Source organism: Rattus norvegicus (assembly GCF_036323735.1).
Source record: "Rattus norvegicus strain BN/NHsdMcwi chromosome Y unlocalized genomic scaffold, GRCr8 chrY_unlocalized_46, whole genome shotgun sequence".
In the NCBI taxonomy this organism is placed as follows: Eukaryota; Metazoa; Chordata; class Mammalia; order Rodentia; family Muridae; genus Rattus; species Rattus norvegicus.
In genome coordinates, this window is record NW_026947407.1 from 69,240 (window position 1) to 75,239 (window position 6,000).

At 37.7% G+C, this 6,000-nt stretch overlaps 1 long non-coding RNA gene across 1 annotated transcript; it reads left to right on the forward strand.

The window, feature by feature from the left end:
- The first annotated feature begins 1,230 nt into the window (after positions 1-1,230).
- Positions 1,231-2,901, forward strand: LOC134484752 (uncharacterized). The gene is made up of 3 exons (XR_010062499.1): positions 1,231-1,402; positions 1,773-1,874; positions 2,705-2,901. It is a non-coding gene; the product is annotated as an uncharacterized LOC134484752 (long non-coding RNA).
- Positions 2,902-6,000: the final 3,099 nt, after the last annotated feature.

Sequence of the window (6,000 nt, forward strand, 5' to 3'; positions counted from 1 at the left end):
TGGGTGAAGCTCCTTATGATTGATCTACAACATACTTGTCCCCATGACTGATGCTTTGTTTTGGTGTGTGTGTGTGTGTGTGAGTGTGTGTGTGTGTCTGTGTCTGTGTCTGTGTCTGTCTGTCTGTCTGTCTTTGTCTCTGTCTGTCTCTTTCCTCCGCAGGATACCTCTCCATAGTACAGCATGACTTCTTAATTGCATTCCAAGGTTGACTCATCATGCTTCCTCTGTTTTTGAGGTCTCAAATTGCACCTATGTTAAGCAATGCACCTGTAGCCTGATCTGTGAACTGCTGCTCACATCATAAAGAACCCCATGACTAAACATGTTATTTTTGAGGCTCTGAACAATGTTTTTGCCTGAATTTACATAATTATTCCAATTTTTTTACTCCCTCAACTAAACTGTACTTCTCTGTGGATCTTTCCAAAGTCTTTGCTTATTTTTATTTATCTATGTACCAGCTCTACAAGGAAGGCATAATCCCAACTCTCCAGCATTAGTTAGGAGGAGCAATGGATGAGGCAATTGGATAAAATGATCATTTAGCTAAAGAAGATGTCCGCTTAGAGTGATTAACTGTTCAGAATCGTTGCATAAATGACAATCATACTGACCTAAGTTCTCAACTTCCTTTCTTCATTGTCATTTTCAGTGTGCATAGTAAGGTCGGGATGAACAATTTCTGAGCTTTGTTTGCAAGTTTAGGCTTCAGTATCTGTACATGAAGGTAGGAAAAATTCAATTAATCAGTCATATCTCCATTTTTAGAAGGGAGAGTGATGGAAAGTCTTCCCTTGTGTCTCAGCAAAGGTACTGGAAAGGCCAACTTGGCTTGTTGATTTGGAGAATATCTGGTTAATGGATAGTTATGTACTGTTGAAGGGGACACTCCTCTGGTACACTATTGCATGCCTGGAATTCCATGGTATTCTTTGTGATGTCACTAGTGTTATGGAAACAGAAGCTGCCCTTTGATATTTTGTTAATGCTTATTGTTTTAGACACAGACATGTTTTCTAGGATTATCGAGTTATTTACAGGAAAAACAGAGTGCATGGAGAGATGAGAGAGAGACAAAAATGATATTAGGACTTCTTTCTTGTTATAAAAGTGCAAAATAAATAATCTGGTGTAAAGCAGAGAGAGTAAGCCCTGAGCCACTGCTGGGGAGCTTCCTGCAGAAGCTGTGCTTGGGTCAGACCTTCTAGGAGCAGGACTTATGGTCTGAAACATCTGGACTTTTAAAGAAGGGACCAAGCGTCAAGAATATCTGATGAATATTTGGCAGACGGCCAGAAATTGACAAGCATGCAGTTAGTTTGCTATGAGTTCCTTAATTTCACTCTGAATGAGAAAGATATCCAATAGGAGCCACACAGATAAATCTTCGACTCTCAGGGTAGAGTATAGGACTTCATCTACAGACGATTATTGTACATTCATTGACATGTTGTGACAAGGAGAGAGAGAGAGGGATACTCCCCTGGAAATGTATCAAGATTTCAGACTCATTTTTCTTGAACATACATGATTAGGGCTTGGTTGTCCTAAGAACTATGGACTACAGAACTTACCTGCATATGTCTAGCAATCATCGTTGGAGGCAGGAGAGTAGCTAATAGGTCCAACTTGAAAAGAGCTTTCTTACTCTCTCAGTGCTTCAAAGTGTCTGTAGATTTCCCCTTTCCTCATGCTTTGTTGGGGGACTCAGAATGGTCTCTCCTGTGACTGGGCCATTAATATGCATGTTCCCTTGTGTTTATCTACAGGGTCTGCTGGGAAGGCATCATGCCAACCTTCCACCATCAATGAGCAAGTTCAGCAGATTAAGAAGTAGGAGAAACTGAATATTGAGCTCAAGAAGAAAACCTGTGAGTTGGGTAAACTTCCAGGAATACTGACCCATGGCATCAGCAGAATTTGAACAAAAGATAGTTATTACACCCAGTCATTCCTTGATCGTCTTGACCCCTCTGTGTTAAACCCAGTATTCTCACATCAGAAGAAACTGCAACTCCAACGTCCTCATGCACAAACACACTTTTCTGATGTGCCTCTCAAAAGTAGAACTTGAAGGTAGGATAGGAGTGTAATGGAAGCTATTTCATTTCTCAGAAAAGCAGAAGCTGTGTTTGAATAACAGACGAGATATGGCAAGCAGTGTGTGAGCTCTCATTCTGGATTTTAATAGAGAGAGATGCATTTTCTGTCCTCAGAGGAACACAGAAAGTTGGTCAGCTACAGAAGCACAGTAACTTAAACTTAGATAAGTAAACTTTTGTTTTTTATTCATTTTAAAGATTTATTTTATTTGATTTTTATGATTATACTGTACCTGTCAGACTCACCAGACTCACCTGTCATTATGAATGGTTGGATGCCACGATGAGTACACTTGGAATTGAACTCATGACATTTGGAAAGACAGGCAGTGTTCTTAAATGCTGAATAAACTTCCTAGTCTAAACTACTACTACTACTACTACTACTACTACTACTACTACTACTTATTATTATTATTATTATTATTATTATTATTATTACTATTATTGTTAAGCAACCCTAGATAGATCAAAACTTACCCTCCTCCAATGCTCTTCCCCCTTCCCTGTCTCAAGAAGATCTTAGAATAAAGAAAGTCACTATAGTATCTGCCCCTCGACCTCAGCATTAAATAATGAAAAATTTTACTTTTTCTTAGCTATGGAGATTTTCTTGTTGACTGGGCTCATAGCTTCAGACCTGAAGTCAGGGATATTATGGACAATGGAGATCCATTTGAAAGAAGCTGCTTACCTTGGAGGAACAGGGAAACAGTGAGCAAGAGTAAGATGTTTGTCCACTACCTGATCCCTTGCTGAGAACAAAGTCTCCTCTTCACAGCCTGAAAACTGGGCAAGCTGGGTAAGCAGGCATAGCTAACAAGCCAATACAATTGTGTAAATTTTGTACATATACAGGGTATAAAGGGAGAGCATTTCATTGACTAAGTTGAATATAAACACTGTCCACTATTTTCTTATCACATGAAAGGAAACTTTGGTGGATTTTGTCTATCCTGGGTCCACAAATATCACTTCTCACTATCATTGCCATTTCTTCCCTGGTAGGAACCTTAAGAGAACTGAGAGAGTCAGAGAAAGACAGACAACAATAATCGACATTGTAGAGATCAAGGCCATCTCATAAGAAACACTTCCTCGTGGCTGTGAATTCAGCAGAGGGAAATTGCAACCAACGCTTGATAATGCAGCTGATATCTGGTATACAGACTCATTGACTAACTTTTCTATTGGAGAAAGGAAGCATCAAAAGTTAGCATGAGACCAAAAAAAAAATACTAAAATGAGTCAGAACTCTGATACATGTAGTAAGTGTTCCCAGTGTGGGTCACAAATAACATGAAGGATATATGTTTGAGCTAGAGTTACTCTGTTGGAGTCCTCAGATTTCATATGTACTTGAAAATCTGTCACAGCAACTATATTGATATCATATGCTAGTCCGAGAGACCATACCCAAAAGTATATAATTCCTTCTGAAATACAGTGTTGAAAATACTGCACATCACACATTTGTATGAAAGGCTAAAATTAATGTTCTACCTAGATAAAAGCATTCTCTCAATCCTTATCTAAGTAACTTGTTTTTTTTTTCCGTTTGGAAAATGGCTGAGTATTCTTCAGTTCCAAACATGAACTGAAGTGACTCTTCCTCAGACTGTACACATAGTGGACATCTGAGTAGCAATTGACATTTTTAGCCAGGTGGGTCTCCCCAAGGGTCTTTTAGGCATGAATAAGCATGTATAGCCATATTTTAGCCAAGGGATTCATGTAGTAGCCTAAATATTACAGGATCCCTCTGCTGTAAATAATTTTATTTTACACAGGTGATGGAAGGTGTATCAAAGGCTGTGTATCAAACGTTGTAGATATTACACCATCCATAGATGATAATATATCAAGAATAATCCCTTAGGATTACACACATTGATCTAGAAACTCACAGACGATTCTAATCCAGGACAGGTAATCACTTGGCTTGGAAACTTACAATAATATAATGCTCCAGATCTATGTGGAGTGTTAATAGATAATGAGAAACCACCTAAAAAGCATATGCATAAGTACAAGATGCTATTCAAAAATTATCCAGAGGGAGTTTGGCAACCTACATTCAGCACAAAGAGATTGATTCGTCACTTCACAGATTCTGATCAGATCAATTTAGTATTGAGAAAACTATATGAGAACTCACTTGCGTATCCCATGACTGTACAACTAGGTAGTCACAGCAAACATGACATTCAGGAAGCATAGCTTGAACTTGCCAACAATGGACAGAGTGCATTTAGCTGACGAAGTCTGACCATGAAACTCAAATTTCCGAAATACCACTTAGGTTTGAATTTACAGAACAATAAATACTTAATGAGTTTTGGGACAAAATTCTAATCTAAAGACTACAAAATTATTTATCAATAAGCTCTTAATCCCTATGGAGAGATTAATGGTAGATATAATGAATTTAATCTGTAGCCCAGAGGTATAAATAATTGGTGCAATGTGAGGTGATTTGGTATGTTTAAGAAACATGCAAAAAAGGGAGGTCATTCTATCTTTGAACAGATTTGCTTCTCAAACATTTAGCATGAGTTACTGTGGAATGACCTAGACACATACATGCACATATCCTACAATTAATTGATTTGTTCTGTTCTGTGTGTGGTATGCCGGACTAATCCAAGGTAGGAAGTATATAATGCACAAGTATTTTAAACCCAATACCAATGAAAATAAATCAGAATTCCTCTTGTGAATGCCATCCTAGATGAGTTAATCCAGATCAAAAAGGAAAATTGAGTTACATATTCACTTTAATCTAAATGTTAATTCTCTAAACTGTGTATCTGTATGATCAGTTTTGTGTAAGTGTCTAGTATGAACCAGACCGTCCTTATTTTGAAAAGTGCAAGTGTACTTATGTATTGCTGAAAGACACAGTCAGGAACAGGAATATCAACTGTGAAGAGACAGGGAAAAGAGCAACAATGAAGGGAATGTAGTACATACAGTTAAATTGAGAGACATTTGAGGCATTGAATGGAAAACTAATGGAGTAGAAAGACAATTTTTTTTAATTTTCTATCAAGTAACTAAATATTTGCTATAGTTACAAGGGCAGAAGATAAAATAGTGAATGGGTTTATCTATGTGAAATTCGAATAATAAGTAAGTCACAACAATTTTGGATTTCAACTTTCAGTAAACCTATGTTACAAATACTGACTGTATAGTCATTAAGGAGAGAGATGTGAACATCTCTGTTGGAAACATACATATCTTATATTATAAACATTGGAAGTGCAAAATAATCTATGTATTTGTTTACATTTCAAAGTCATTTCCCAAACTCTTCTTTCTTTCTTGAATCCCCCAAGCCTTTCCGATGCTCTTTGTTTCTATGATGGTGCTCCTCCATCTACATGCCCACTTCACTTTAGCCATCTAACATCCCCCTTCTCTGGGATATGACATTTCCACAAGACCGATTGCCTTCCTTTCCAGAGATTAAAGATTGGACAGTTGTCTTCTCCATATGCTTTGCTATCTATATAGCAGTAACCATGTACTGGCCAAGTATACTCTCGTTGGTAAATTTCCTGAGACTCTGAAGGATAAACTTAATTGATACTCTTGTGTTTCATATTTGTTTCCAATCCCCTTAAGATCCTTTAGGCATTAGACTAACTCATCTTATGTGGCTGTCAGTTTTCTGTCAAATGTTTAGCTGTATCAGCATCTGTCTCAGTCAGGTGAGGGCAGAGCCCCTCAGAGGACAGACATATTAGGGTCTTATCTTCAAGCACATCTTGACATCAGGAATAGTTCGAGGATTTAAGGTCTGTGGATGAAATGATTCTTATGGTGAGGTAGTCTCTGAAGGGGCTTTCTTCATTCTCTGCTCTTTTCTTTTACTTTTTTTTTATGCCTT